Raw genomic sequence first — 15207 nt, 5'->3', positions numbered from 1 at the left:
TTGTTTGTACCAGTCTGTGGTGTTTTCCCTGCACATGAGAGTAATCTGGCTTGATGTAAGCTGTTGTTGTGTTTTTAAGGCCCCTTCCATACAACTGTATAAAATCCCACATTTTCTGCTTTTAACTGGGTTATATTACAGTGTGGACTCAGATAACTCAGTTCAAAGCAAATACTGTATTGTGAATTATCTGCCTTGATATCCTGGGTTATACGGCTGTGTGGAAGGGTCCTAAGTTGACTCCCATTCCTGGTCAACCTCTCATGGGGTTTTCTTGGCAAGATTTGTTCAGGATAGGTATGCCACTGCCTTCCTACAAGAATGAGAGAGTGCAACTAGTCCATTGGATTTCCATAACTAAGGATGCATGTACACTGTAGAATTAATGCAGCTTGACACCACTTTAACTGCCATGGCTCAATGCTCGAATCCTGAAATTGGTTATTTTTACAGTCTTTAGCCTTCTCTCCCAAAAAGCACTGGTGCCTCACCATACTACAACTCCCAGGATTTCCTTGCATTGAGCCATGACAGTTAAAATGATGCCAAATTGCATTAATTCTGCACTGTAGATCTATGGCCCCTTCCACACAGCTGAATAAAATCCCATATTTTCTGCCTTGAATTGGAATATATGGCAGTGAGGACTCAGATAACCCAGTTCAAAGCAGATATTGTGAAATTTCCTGCCTTGATATTCTGAGGGCCCTTTCACACAGCCCTATATCCCAGAATATCAAGGCAGAAAATCCCATAATATCTGCTTTGAACTGGGTTATCTGAGTCCACACTGCCATATATTCAAAGCAGATACTGTGGGATTTCCTACCTTGATATTCTGGGTTATATGGCTATGTGGAAAGGCCCCTAGTCCAATACTCAGCCCCTTACACCATCTTGCCTCCTTTTTATATAAGAGTCTAAATATACGAGGGTTATCCAGAAAGTAGATTACGTTTTGGAATTAAAAATGAACAAAGTATAGGAGAAAACATTTACCATATGCAGTTGAAAGTCACACCCAAATACCACTTCTCAACATAGTCGCCATTCAAACCTAGGCACTTATCATAGTGATAAATGAGCTTGGCAACTCCTTCCCCACAAAACTCTGCCACTTGCAACCTCAACCAGCCAGTCACCCCTTTCCGCAGCTGCGCATCGTTGCTAAAATGCTGTGTTGAGGACGCAAGCGGCAGAGTTTTGTGGGGAAGGAGTTGTTAAGCTCATTCATCGCTATGATAAGTGCCTAGATTTGAATGGCGACTATGTTGAGAAGTGATATTTGGGTGTGGCTTTCAACTGCATATGGTAAATGTTTTCTCCTATACTTTGTTCATTTTTAATTCCAAAACGTAATCTACTTTCTGGATAACCCTCATATAAAAGAGCTTTTTATAGATGAGTCTACACTGATGTATAATCCAGTTCAAAGCAGACAATCTGGATTTGAAATGGCAGTGTAGAAGGGGTCAAAGCTAAATGCAACCCACTCACCAACCATTATGAGCTCCATAAACCTTTAGACCTTGCTGACAACCAGGACTGCCAAAATAAAATGCCTGACAAGAACCTGGTAGGAACAAATATAAATGCTAATCTCTGGTCCTTGCAATATGGGCTTGAGAGGGCTAACACAGCACATTCATCATAGTGAGAGGGAGCCTCAAAAGAAGAAGCCAAGGGGACGAAAGGAGGGAGGTGTTGCATAACTCATAACTTGGACCGGTGCCTTCTTGGGTCTTTGTGTTCTCTTGTGCTATTTCTCTGGGCACCTTTCCCAGGCACATGGTCTTGAATCTGGCCCATTGTGTTGGGCACGGAGTCACCCTCCTGCAAAGATCAGGTCTTCTGAGGCTGGTTCTCTGAGTGACAAGCTATGCAATGGACTGTAAGTAGGAACACAAAGGCTCTTAGAGGCCCCTGGAAAGGAGAACTCAGGCCTCATGTGAAGCAGAAAAGGGCAGGCTGCTTAGGAGAAAGAGAGAGAGAGGGGTGGGAATCTGTCTGGGATCTGCAATAATTCTGGCGATCCCATAAAATATTAGTGTATCCTGATGCAATCCTCCTTCTCCTAAGTGTGACCAAACTTGTAACCAAAGTGAAACCAGAACTTGGAAATACTTCATTACATATAAAGAGTTGAGCACGGCCGGCCCTAGGTACTTTTCAAGTGTAAACAAACGGTATTTTGGCACCCCACCCAAACCAAAGCCTTCGACCACATAGCATATTTTTTCCAGACAATCAAGAAATAATAAATAATTATCCTAGATGTCCGTCATTCAGGTGGCTCCGCCCCCTCTCTTTCCCTTCCCGGCTAAGCGCTCTGAGCCCAGTGGCGATGGCCAGACCTCGGTGCTGAACCAGGATGGCTATCCCTGCTTGAGCCAGCTGTGCACCAGCACCAGCACCACCACCCCCAGCATCCCAGTTCAGCACCAAGGGCTGGCCGTCACTGCTTGCCTCAGAGTGCTCAGCCGGGAAGGGAAGGGGGAGGAGCCGCCTGAATGACAGACAGCCAGGGGCTGCCACTCATTCAGGCAGCTCCTCCCCCTTCCTTTCCAGGCTGAGCACTCTGAACTGGGATGTGGGGAGGCACCCTCCCTGGGCGCTCCAGGCTCCAGTGCCTCAACAGCACCCCTAGCGGATTTTGCACCGCCCGCAGTTGCTTACTCGGCTTATAGCTTCAGCCACCCCTGCATATGAGTAAGTATAGTTCATTGTGTATGTGCCTTCAAGTTGCCTATCAACTTATGGTGACCACATGAATTTCATAGGATTTCCTTGAGCAGCGAATACTCAGACATGGTTTCACCAACTTTTTCCTCTGAAACATCACCTGCACCACCTGGCATTAATTGGTGGTCTCATCTGAGTGCTAACCCTGCTTAGTGTCCAAACTCAGAAAGGATCTGGAGACATAGGTCCCTTCCACACAGCTGAATAAAATCCCACATTATCTGCTTTGAACTGAAATATATGGCAGTGTGGACTCAAATAACTTAGGGCCCTTCCACACAGCCATATAACCCAGAATATCAAGGCAGAAAATCCCACAATATCTGCTTTGAACTGGGTTATCTGAGTCCACACTGCCAAATATCCCAGTTCAAAGCAGATATTGTGGGATTTTCTGTCTTGATATTCTGGGATATAGGGCTCTGTGGAAGGTAAAGATTTCCCCTGACGTTAAGTCCAGTCGTGACCGACTCTGGGGATTGGTGCTCATCTCCATTTCTAAGACAAAGAGCCGGTGTTGTCCATAGACACCTCCAAGGTCATGTGGCCGGCATGACTGCATGGAGCTCCTTTACCTTCCTGCTGGAGCGGTACCTATTGATCTACTCACATTTGCATGTTTTCAAACTGCTAGGTTGGCAGGAGCTGGGGCTAACAGCGGGCGCTCATTCCGCTCCTGGGATTTGAACCTGGCACCTTTTGGTCCACAAGTTCAGCAGCTCAGTGCTTTAACACACTGTGCCACCAGGGCCCCATAGTACTACAGTAGAGAAGAATAAATGACCCATAAAACTACTGCTCCCATGTTTCTATAGCATTGCACCACAGCTGCTAAAGTCGTGTCAAACTACATTACTTCTACAGTGTAGATGTGTCCCAAGCACAGCATCAACAGTATTGCTCAGATCCTGCAAACTCAGGGCATCCGTGGCTTCCTTGATTGACTCTATCTGGAATGCCATCTTCTTTTTTGTATTGTCGTCTACCTTACCAGGTTTTGAACAAAACATGTTGAACTGCTATTTTGTGTGTGTATCACATAGGAATCTATCTCTATTCTTTGTGTATCATCTCTGAGCCCTTCCACACAGCCCTATATCCCAGAATATGAAGGCAGAAAATCTCACATTATTTACATTTATTTATTTACACTATTTATATTCTGCCCTTCTCACTCAAGGTGGATTACAATATGCATATACATGGCAAACATTCAGTGCCATTAGACACACGACATATACAGACAAATTCAGATAACTTAGTTCAAAGCAGATATTGTGGGATTTTCTACCTTAATATTCTGGAATATAGTGCTGTGTGGAAGGGCCCCGAGTCTCTGGTAGGATATGTTCAATTAAGAAAGAAATTTCCAGGAACACAGCTATTTCTCTGACTGAGGTATACCTATATTCTCTTGAGTGTTGAGAAATACCAGGGCTCCCCATTTCTGTGGATGAAGAACACCTGGAGAGTCAGGGTGTCTTAATAAAATTCAATTGACTTGCAAATATAAAGGCAGAACATTTAAGTCAGCAAAGAGACACTCCTACAGAATGTAGAAAACTTGCTGACTCAGAAAAATCAACTATACTCACCAATATTGCGTGATCTGTGTTAAGTCCCAACTATCTGCTGGATTCTCAGTTCAACCTGCAGCATGAACTGATTCATCCTACAGGAGGTTTAGGTTCTGTGTGACATTTGACCAGATGTGAACATCTGTAGCCTTCCATTTGATGTTGGACTGGCTCTCCCAGAATGCCTTACTAAATACAGGGCCTGCTGATTCTAATCCCTGCACTAGAATACTGTATTCTGGGAGATGTGGCCTGGAGCCCCTTCCACACAGCTGAATAAAATCCCACATTTTCTGCTTTGAACTGGGTTATATGACAGTGTGGGCTCAGATATCTCAGTTCAAAGCAGATATTGTGGGATTTTCTACCTTGATGTTCCAGGATATAGGGCCCTGGGAAGGTTTAAAAGAGAGAGCAGGTGAGGTAAGTATGTGGGCCGGGCTGTGGCGCAGCTGGCTAGTAACCATCTGCAATAAATCACTACTGACCGAGAGGTCATGAGTTCGAAGCCCGGGTCAGGTTAAGCCTCCGGCCATTAAACAGCCCGGCTTGCTGTTGACCTATGCAGCCCCGAAAGACAGTTGCATCTGTCAATTAGGGAAATTTAGGTACGCTTTATGCGGGAGGCTAATTTAACTAATTTACAACATCATAAAACTGCCAGCAAAATACGAGGAAAGGAATGAGGAAGTACAGCCACTAGTGGACAGTGAAGCAACAGCTCCCCCTGTGGCCGGAATCGTGAAACTGGAAAAAAAATGTTAAATGCCTCTGTGTCTGTCTATATATGTTGTTTGTCTGTTGGCATTGAATGTTTGCCATATATGTGTTCATTGTAATCCGCCCTGAGTCCCCTTCGGGGTGAGAAGGGCGGAATATAAATACTGTAAATAAATAAATAAATAAATAAATAAATTTTCTGGCAATCAGGAATGGGAGATTCCCAGCTATCAGTAGAATATTTTCTGCCATTAGCAATGGTACATTGCTCAAGTATTTACAAAACCATTAGCCAAACAAAGGATGATCTCTCAGCATTCAACCCACTCTCTATTTTTCTTGTGACTACAAGCTAGGAATTGCTGTAAGAAAAACTTTGTTTTAATGGAAGAAATAAGAGTAAGACACCGACTATTTTTTCTTCTTCAAGGAAGCATTTCCCTTGTTAGTGGCAGCCATGCAGTCATGCCGGCCACATGACCTTGGAGGTGTCTACAGACAACGCCGGATCTTTGGTTTAGAAATGGAGATGAGCACCAACCCCCAGAATCAGACATGACTGAACATCAGGGGAAACCTTTACTTATTAATGAGAGACTTCCAAAACACCTTATCATCAATAGCTCATGTCTTGCAGACTTAGCTTCTGTGACTTGAGTATATCCTGTTGTACTTTCTCTTTCTTAGTGCCTTTTACCTTATCAAGCATTTCCTGCTGCCTTATATATTACTAAGCATTATTGCCTGTTCTACTGAATCATGTCCTCTCATGCTATGGCCAATGTGTGACAGTCTCCACTTAGTCATCTTGGTTTCCAGGAGGCCCTGGTGGTGCAGTGGGTTGAACCCTTAAGCCAGCAGGACTGCTGACCGAAAGGAGCGGGTTGAGATCCCATCTGTCAGCTCCAGCTTCCCATGCAGGGAACAAGGGAGAAACCTCCCACAAGATGGTAAAACATCCAGACATCCCCTGGGCAACGTCCTTGCAGACTGCCAATTCTCTCACACCAGAAGCGATTTGCAATTTCTCAAGTCACTCCTGACACACAAAAAAATCTTGGTTTCTAGGGAGAGTTCAGGCTTGATTTGTTCTAGGGCCCATTTGTTTGTCTTTTTTGGCAGTCCAGAGAATCCACAAAACTTGCCTTCAGCATCACATTTCAAATGAATTTATTCTTTTCCTAAAAGCTTCCTTCATTGCCCAACTTCTACAGCTATACCTACAAATTGGATATGCATGCTATTGATGTGCGTGATTTCAATTTTCATTGATATATCTTGAGAATCATGTCTAGTTCTGTCATAGCTATCTGCCCAAATCTTAGTCTTCATCTTAGGCCTTTTGGCCTGTGTACAGGGTACGCAATGGGATGGTCAAATGTTGTAGCACAGCCAATTCTTTCAGAGCAATCTATAGTTTTTCAAAGTCAAAGGCTTTGTATAATCTATAAAACACAGGCTGATTTTCTTTTGCAATTCTATGGCATGCTGCATTATCCAATGTACATTTGCAATATGATCCTTAGTGCCTCTTTCTTTCCTAAACCCGGCTTGGACATTTGGCATTTCTCACTCAATACATACTAAGAACCTGTTGTAGAATTTACAGCATTACATTGCTTCTATGGGAAATGAATGCAAAGGCCCTTCGGTTAATGTAATCGCTGGTGACCCCTTCCTGGAGGATTGGAATGTATATTGAGTGTTTCCAATCTATGAGCAGTTATTTTGTTTTCCATATTTATAAAAAAAATATAGGCTATAAGTGTATGATCTCTGTTGCTTGGATCACTTCTTTTGGTATGCCATCTGTTCATAGTGATTTATTTTCCAGGATTTGGATGATCATGGTTCAAATCCCTCTTTGGCCATGGAAGCCCACTGGGTGACGCTGAGCAATCACATTCCTCATATCTCACAGGTAGTCAAAGGAAACCTCTTCAGAATAAATTTTTCATGAAATCCCTATGATCAGGTCAACATAGTGATCAAAACCACTTCAAATGACTTCTTACTTTTGGGGCTATTGAGGGGCTGGTAGAAATGTCACATTGAATAGATTTACCATTGCTGCAGCTGGTGGGATGCTTTGTTTGCTTTCAACATGACCATGTGATCTGGACTCTTGTTTATGAAATGAGTCCTTTTGAATTATCAGTTGTTCAATTGTTCTACTGCATTTGAAAAACAAGACATGCTTTTCAAATGCAGCAAAACATCACATTGTAATGCGAACCTTACTTAGCGGTATTTGGCCCATGGAGAGCAAGAAAGGGATAGTCTTAAAGCTTTCATCAGAGTATGGGTGGAAATCATTAGGCCTTCCAGATATTGTTGATATATTGGATTCTCATCCCTGTGTTTCAGGTTTCTTATATGACTTATTATCAAGACCATTTCCTACTTGTAATAGATTATAACATCAGAGTTTGTAATGCATACTATCCACTTGCAAAAATGTGTTAAATATAGTGGCCTACATCACAGTGTTGTTGTGAAACAATTGCATGTAATCTTTTATGGATTTACACTTGCTATAATCACAAATCTTGACAAATACAGTGCATATTTATTTATCTGAGAAATATTCTGTCACCAGAAAGAAGTAGAGCTAGATGGACATTCTTTTCCATGCTCGGAAATTCCAGTCATTTAGCCCTAGGAGATGACTTCATTTGGGCTTAGACCTAAAATAGTACAAAGTACTTAATACAATGACTAACATGGCCCCATCTCTGGTTCACTTGACTCATTTTCCTTCCGATCTTCCCTCAGCAAGAGTTTCTCTCAGTCACAGGAGTCTCAATAAAATTGGAGACCCATCCAGAGCTGAAAGCAGGATTTGGTATCCCTAATTAAAACACAGTGCTCTGCCAAAAATCGTAGTAAAACACTAGTTGCACCAAAAAACAAACTGCACTCACGTTATGACTGTTGAAAGCCAGCTAAAAGGTAATGCAATTGTAATACGTCTTTGTCTTCTTAGTTGGTGATAAAGGAAATCAGGTACATTTTGCTCCATGTCTCTGATTCTATAAGGGAGTGAGCGCTCGCTGTTAGCCCCAGCTTCTGCCAACCTAGCAGTTTGAAACATGCAAATGTGAGTAGATCAATAGGTACCGCTCTGCCAGGAAGGTAATGGCACTCCATGCAGCCATGCTGGCCACATGACCCTGGAGGCGTCTACGGACAACGCCGGCTCTTCGGTTTAGAAATGGAGATGAGCACCAACCCCCAGAGTCAGACACAACTGGACTTAATGTCAGGGGAAAACCTTTACCTTTACCGTAGACATTTATTTCTACATAAAGAAAAACTAGCAATTTTGGCCCACTAACAGTATAACAGTATAAACAGTGACTTGATAGCATAGGTAAAAAGGTAAAGGTTTTCCCTTGACATTAAGTGCCTCATCACACTAGAGCACGGATCCACTTTAAATCCAGTTGCTACCTCCTGCAGAATTCTGGGCTTTGTAGTTTAGTGAGGCCCAGGTCTTGCCTGGCTGAACAGTTTAAAGGCCCCTTCGCCCTTCTACAAACCCCAGATTTCTACAGTAGGCAGCAACCGGATTTTAAATGGATTCATGCTCTAGTGTGATGAGGTAGTAAGTCTAGCCGAGTCCGACTCTGGGCGGGGATGCTCATCTCCATTTCTAAGACAAAGAGTCAGCATTGTCTGTAGCCGCCCCTAGGTCATGTGGCCGGCATGACTGCATGGAGTGCTGTTACCTTCCCACTGAAGCAATATCTATTGGTCTACTCACATTTGCATGTTTTTGAACTGCTAGGTTGACAGAAGCTGGGGCTAACAACAGGAGCTCACCCCATCCCGTGGATTCGAACTGCCGACCTCCCAGTCAGCAAATTCTGCAGCTTAGTGATTTAATCTGCTGCAACACCATGGCCCCAAATACCAGCATAGGTAGAATTTCAGTAATACCCAGAAAACTAAAGGTTTTGGGGTCTTGCAAGTATTTTAAACAGAAAAGTAGGCCTTCATTATCCATTGGGGTTTGGTTCCAGGACCCTCTATGGATACCAAATATGTGCACATTCAGGTCCCATCACATTCAACATCATTGTAAAATGTTGTCCCTAATATACAACAGCAAAATCGAGGTTTCTCTTTTGAAATGTTTTAGATGGTGCAGTTCTTGAATGCAGAATCTGTGGAGTTTGAGGGCTAGTTCTATCACTGGGAGTTACTTTGCGGGCTACATCTCCCAAAATGGTAGTTGTGGTCCGAAAAAGTAACTTTTCCAAGCTCTGGATAACCCATCTGCTTCGTGCTCTGAAAGGAAGCCCCCTTGGCTTCTCATTTTCCTTTCCTCCCAGGGAGCATTTAAGCTTTCAATGAATGCCAGCATATAATAGGGTAATAATGGATAATAGCAACCCTGGAGTCCTGGTAATTGATACCTTCTGAACAGCATCCCATGAAGCCAGCTAATTCATCCAGCTAGAGAAAACAAAAATGTGTTTTGTGAGACTGTTGCCTCTAAGGATAAAGCATTGCACACAACTAGGCCAAACAGTAAGGGAGAAGGAAAGCCCAGGAGCGCAAAAGCCCCTCCTTCAGGAATAACAGATTAAGTCCAGTTGCCTTATTTCAGAGCTGGGAACCTCATGTTTTAGTTTTTGTGTTCATCCCAGAAAACCTACTAACTCCTTGTGCCATGATGGGAAATTGTGTACTCCTCCCAAAGTTGCCAACTGCAACTCACATCACTCCTCACTATTGAATGTGCTAGCTAGGGCTGATGGGAGTTCCAATCCAACAATATCTGAAGACACACGTAATTCCTATCCCAGCTGTGCACGCTATTTTTGGAGTACATCCCATTAAACTAATTGGATCTTACTTCCGAGTAAACATGTTTAAAGCTTAAGGTGTAATGGTGCTACCCATCTTGTTGTAAGGTCAGGGTGAGAAACAGGGCACCACTGCCTGGAGCATTTTGGAGGAAAGGGGATCTAGTAGTAGAGATGATAATAAATAAATGATTCCCACACTTTCCCAAACATTGGACCACAACTAGCATTTGACCCAAATCCCATCGCTTGTTACAATTGGCTGTGCTAGGGGTTGGGGGATTGCTAACACTCATGACTTAAGACTGGGAAATAATAATAATAATAATAATAATAATAATAATAATAATAATAATATCAAAAAATCAGCTGATGATCCAAAATGCAGACTGTGCAAAGAAACCGACGAAACCGCACAGACAGACTACAGAGGCACAACTCTGTGGCCCAAATGATTCATTGGAACTTATGCCTCAAGTACCACCTCCCTGCAGTAAAGAACTGGTGGGATCACAAACCTGCAAAAGTACTGGAAAATGAGCACACAAAGATACTGTGGGACTTCCGAATCCAGACTGACAAAGTTCTGGAACACAACACACCAGACATCACAGTTGTGGAAAAGAAAAAGGTTTGGATCATTGATGTCGCCATCCCAGGTGACAGTTGCATTGACGAAAAACAACAGGAAAAACGCAGCCGCTATCAGGACCTCAAGATTGAACTTCAAAGACTCTGGCAGAAACCAGTGCAGGTGGTCCCGGTGGTGATGGGCAAATTGGGTGCTCTGCCAAAAGATCTCAGCCGGTATTTGGAAACAATAGACATTGACAAAATCACGACCTGCCAACTGCAAAGGGCCACCCTACTGGGATCTGCGCGCATCAACCGAAAATACATCACGCAGTCCTAGACACTTGGGAAGTGTTCGACTTGTGATTTTGTAATACGAAATCCAGCATATCTATCTTGTTTGCTGTGTCATACAATAATAATAATAATAATAATAATAATAATAATAATAATAATAATAATAATAACAACAACAACAACAACAACAACAACCCAGGAGCAAGCCATCAGAACAAATGCAATTAAGGCCAAGATCGAAAAATCAGCTGATGACCCAAAATGCAGACTGTGCAAGGAAACCGACGAAACCATTGATCATATCCTCAGCTGCTGTAAGAAAATCGCACAGACAGACTACAAACAGAGGCACAACTATGTGGCCCAAATGATTCATTGGAACTTATGCCTCAAGTACCACCTTCCAGCAGCAAAGAACTGGTGGGATCACAAACCTGCAAAAGTAATGGAAAATGAGCATGCAAAAATACTGTGGGACTTCCGAATCCAGACTGACAAAGTTCTGGAACACAACACACCAGACATCACAGTTGTGGAGAAGAACAAGGTTTGGATCATTGATGTCGCCATCCCAGGTGTCAGTCGCATTGACGAAAAACAACAGGAAAAAGTCAGCCGCTATCAGGACCTCAAGATTGAACTTCAAAGACTCTGGCAGAAACCAGTGCAGGTGTTCCCGGTGGTGATCGGCACACTGGGTGCCGTGCCAAAAGATCTCAGCTGGCATTTGGAAACAATAGACATTGACAAAATTACGATCTGCCAGCTGCAAAAGGCCACCCTACTGGGATCTGCACGCATCATCCGAAAATACATCACACAGTCCTAGACACTTGGGAAGTGTTCGACTTGTGATTTTGTGATATGAAATTCAGCATATCTATCTTGTTTGCTGTGTCATAATAAAATAATAATAATAATAATAATAAACTTTATTTCTATTTTGCCCTATCTCCCCAAAGGGACTTAGGGCGGATTCCAACAAACAACAGCATACATTCAATGCCTTCAGAAAAGAGATAAATATTGGCATAAAATCCCAACAAGACCCCACGTATGAATTCAGCATTAAAAACCTAACATCAAATTAAACCTAATATCAGTGAATTGAGTATAACATCAGTAACCTAAACCAATATAAGACAGAATCAGACAAGAATTATATAGTGACATTAAACCTAAATAAATGGTCACAGTAATTTTCAAAAGCCAACTAAAGTTCAACAGAGTTGTGTGGGTTGGATTATGTGGCCTACGATGGTAAATGGGCTGACATTGTGAGAGTTGAAGTCCAAAACACCTGGAGGGCCAAAGTTTGCACATCTCTACAAGGATGTTTTTGTAAAATAATACAGCCAGTTCAGTATTCGTGGAGGCGGCATTCGTGGAGCTCTCCAAACTTTTTGTGTTGCTGCCACACTTTAGACATGCATCTTTTCATGACATGGTAATTCAATTTTACTAGAAAGCCAAAGGTTAAACCAAGCATGGCCAAACTTTGGCCCTCCAGGTGTTTCGGACTTCAGCTCTCACAATTCCTTACAGCCAGTAAGCTAGCTGGGATTTGTGGGAGTTGAAGTTCAAAACAACAGGAAATCAATCCCTTATAAGAGTTTCATACAATTACAATATATATAATATATAGTTGTGTGTGTGTGTGTGTGTGTGTGTGTGTGTGTAGAGAGGGGGGGTTAATATAATATTTACTCTTTAAATGAAGTTTGGAATATTTTATTTAACAATTCTTAGGTGCTACAGTTGATTCTTGTTTCATTTCCTCTATAGCCTCTCCATGGGATTCCTCACAAACATAGGGCCCTTCCACACAGCCCTATATCCCAGAATATCAAGGCAGAAAATTCCACATTATCTGAGTGTGGACTCAGATAACTCAGTTCAAAGCAGATATTGTGGGAATTTCTGCCTTGATATTCTGATATTCAGGGCTGTGTGAAAGGGCCCATAGTCAATAGATTTTTTTTCTTAATTAGAAACTTATCCATATTAGTGTTCCATTATTTGGGTGAAGGCCAGAAGAGGGTGCTAGAGATAGTGAAATTGAGCAATTTAGAGCGATTTGCAGATAGTGAGATCCGATAAGCGGATAACGAGACCAGGTAGTGAGCCACTGAGAGTCAGTGCCTGGAAAGATGAAAAGCTAAAACCCAATGTTCCCCAATCAAAGAAATCTCACCAGTTGAGAAATTCATTTGATCCGGCAAGAAAGGATGACAGCCAGCTGTAAGCCACCCAAAGCTGACATGATTTGCAAGCATCAAACATACATTTTTATATAGTACAGTCATGTGTGTTTCGCTCGCCCGCCTAGCAGGGACTAACGTTACACTGATTGGCAGGGCCGACTATGATGTCACAAGCAGCTGGGCGGGTTCCCTCCATGTGGAGGCGTGGCAGCCTCCGGCAGCCAATCAGAGAGTGTTCCCCGCTTCCAGTGTATATTCCTGCTCTCCAGTGGCTGACAGGGGATTGGGTGACCAGTGGAACAAAAGGAGACATAGTTTTATGAATGGATTACCATGTCTCAACCTCGAGACAAAGAGGGGCCCTCAGGCTCCATGGGTTTAATTGTGTAATGGTCCTGTGAGTCCTAAACAATTGAGTCTAGTGCCCCTGGCGCTAGTGTCCATTGTGTTCCATCTCAGTATATTGTCCAGGATGATGGAATTTGATCAGTGGTTCTCAACCTATGGGTCCCCAGATGTTTTGTCCTTCAACTCCCAGAAATCCTAACAGCTGGTAAACTAGCTGAGATTTCTGGGAGTTGTAGGCCAAAACACTTGGGACCCCACAGATTGAGAACCACTGGATTAGATTATCCATTCTTGGGAAAGGAGTATGGCAATCAGGAAGAGCAGTAGCAGAGCTTCCTCAAATTCCACAGAAGATCCCTGGGCGATTGTGAGTTCTTTGTCCATGTGGCTGGCACAAAAGGTTGTCTCAATTCAGGGTCTGGTAATCCCTTGCTCAGCCAGTTCTATTGATCTTGGAGATGCTGGTTGTTTGAGTCCATTGTTGGAGTGATGACCCAGAGAACACAGGAAGAAATCTGGGTCACGGTGTGCAGATGAAAAGTTACCAAGGTGGCTTCATACTTGAAAGAGTTATACAGTAGAGTCTGTTATCCAACATAAATGGGCAAGCAGAATGTCGGATAAACATAACAGTTGGATAATAGGGAGGGATAGGCCTCCCCTCGCTCGCCTGCTCTCACTTGCTCACTGGGCCAGGTTCTGGTTCTGCTGCCATTGCTGCCACCACCTTTGCCGCTAAGACCCAGCCCGGTGAGTGAGCGAGCAAGCGAGGGAGGGTGGCAAAGGTGGCAGTGGCAGCAGAAGCAGGAGCCTAGCCGCCTCTTCCAGGCTTCTGCTGCCACTGTCATTTTTTGTAGCCTGCCCTCCCTCCCTCTCTCACTTACTGGCAAGGTCTTAGCGAGGAGGAGGGAGAGAGAAAAAGAGGGCAAGTGAGTGAAAGAGGGTAGGCTGCAAAGGCGACAGCAGCAGCAGAAAGAGTAGCCTGGAAGAGGCGGCCATGCTCCTGTTTCTAACTCCGCTGTCGCCTTTGCAGCCTGCCTCCCTCCCTCCCTTACTTACTCACCTGCCCTCTTTTTCCCTCTCCCTCCTCCTCGCTAAGACCTGTCGGATAATATGGAGTGTCAGATGAGCGGAAGTCAGATAACCGAGACTATACTGTATATGAAATTAGAAAATACAAATATATTAAACATACACACATAAGGGTCCTGGTATTCGCTAACCAGCAGATCCCAGGGGCAGCAATTGCCCGGACTTTGGGGTTGACCCAGGGGTTGGGGTGCATGCAAGGGGTTTGATAAGGAAGGGGGGGAAAGGGAGGAAAGGAGAGCTTGTTTAGGCAGGGCACCTCAGCCAGGGATGATGGGGTTTGTAGGGGCAGAAGCCGGCCGCAGCGGTGGAGAGGAAGAAGAAAAAGTGAATCAAGAAGGATACAGAGAGGCAAGCATACATTTTAAAGGATACTTTTAATTGGGGGAATTTTTACAGTTCAAGGGAGAAAAGGGGTTCAATACAATGTATCTCCCAGATCCGGCTCTACTGCAGGTCCTCTCCCGATCTTCCACCAATTCATAGTTTTCTACAGGGACGGGGTTAGTGGCTCAACATCAATAGGATATAGTCCATTTTGTGGGGTTGGGAGTTTCCCCCATTTTTGTTGATTATTTCCCCTCCCCACTTCCCATTTCAAAATGAGGGCTGTTTCCACGATGGTGACATGGGTGGGGGAAATACAGAAAAACAGAGGGAAATTGTTTTACTCCTTCAAACCCTCCTCCCTTTGCCATAAAATGGACTACTGTACTCAGTCTAGCACCTACTTTTGGATGCCACCCGGATAATTGCACAGTACCCAAAAATCATTTCTTTGTATGTTTTGACATGAAGCTGGATGGCTGTCTGTTGGGAGGGCTTTGACTGTCTTCCTGCCTG

At 43.6% G+C, this 15207-nt stretch overlaps 1 long non-coding RNA gene across 1 annotated transcript in view; it reads right to left on the bottom strand.

The window, feature by feature from the left end:
* Positions 1-13063, bottom strand: part of LOC134296460 (uncharacterized) — a 30784-nt gene extending 17721 nt beyond the window's left edge. Inside the window, exon 1 of the long non-coding RNA XR_010003211.1 lies at positions 12918-13063. This is a non-coding gene — a long non-coding RNA (uncharacterized LOC134296460). The remainder of the gene's footprint in view (positions 1-12917) is intronic.
* Between the last annotated feature and the right edge of the window lie 2144 nt (positions 13064-15207).

Source organism: Anolis carolinensis, chromosome 2 (genome assembly GCF_035594765.1).
Source record: "Anolis carolinensis isolate JA03-04 chromosome 2, rAnoCar3.1.pri, whole genome shotgun sequence".
In the NCBI taxonomy this organism is placed as follows: Eukaryota; Metazoa; Chordata; class Lepidosauria; order Squamata; family Dactyloidae; genus Anolis; species Anolis carolinensis.
Note: the sequence above shows the minus strand (reverse complement) of the source record. Positions and strands in the feature narration are given on the sequence as shown.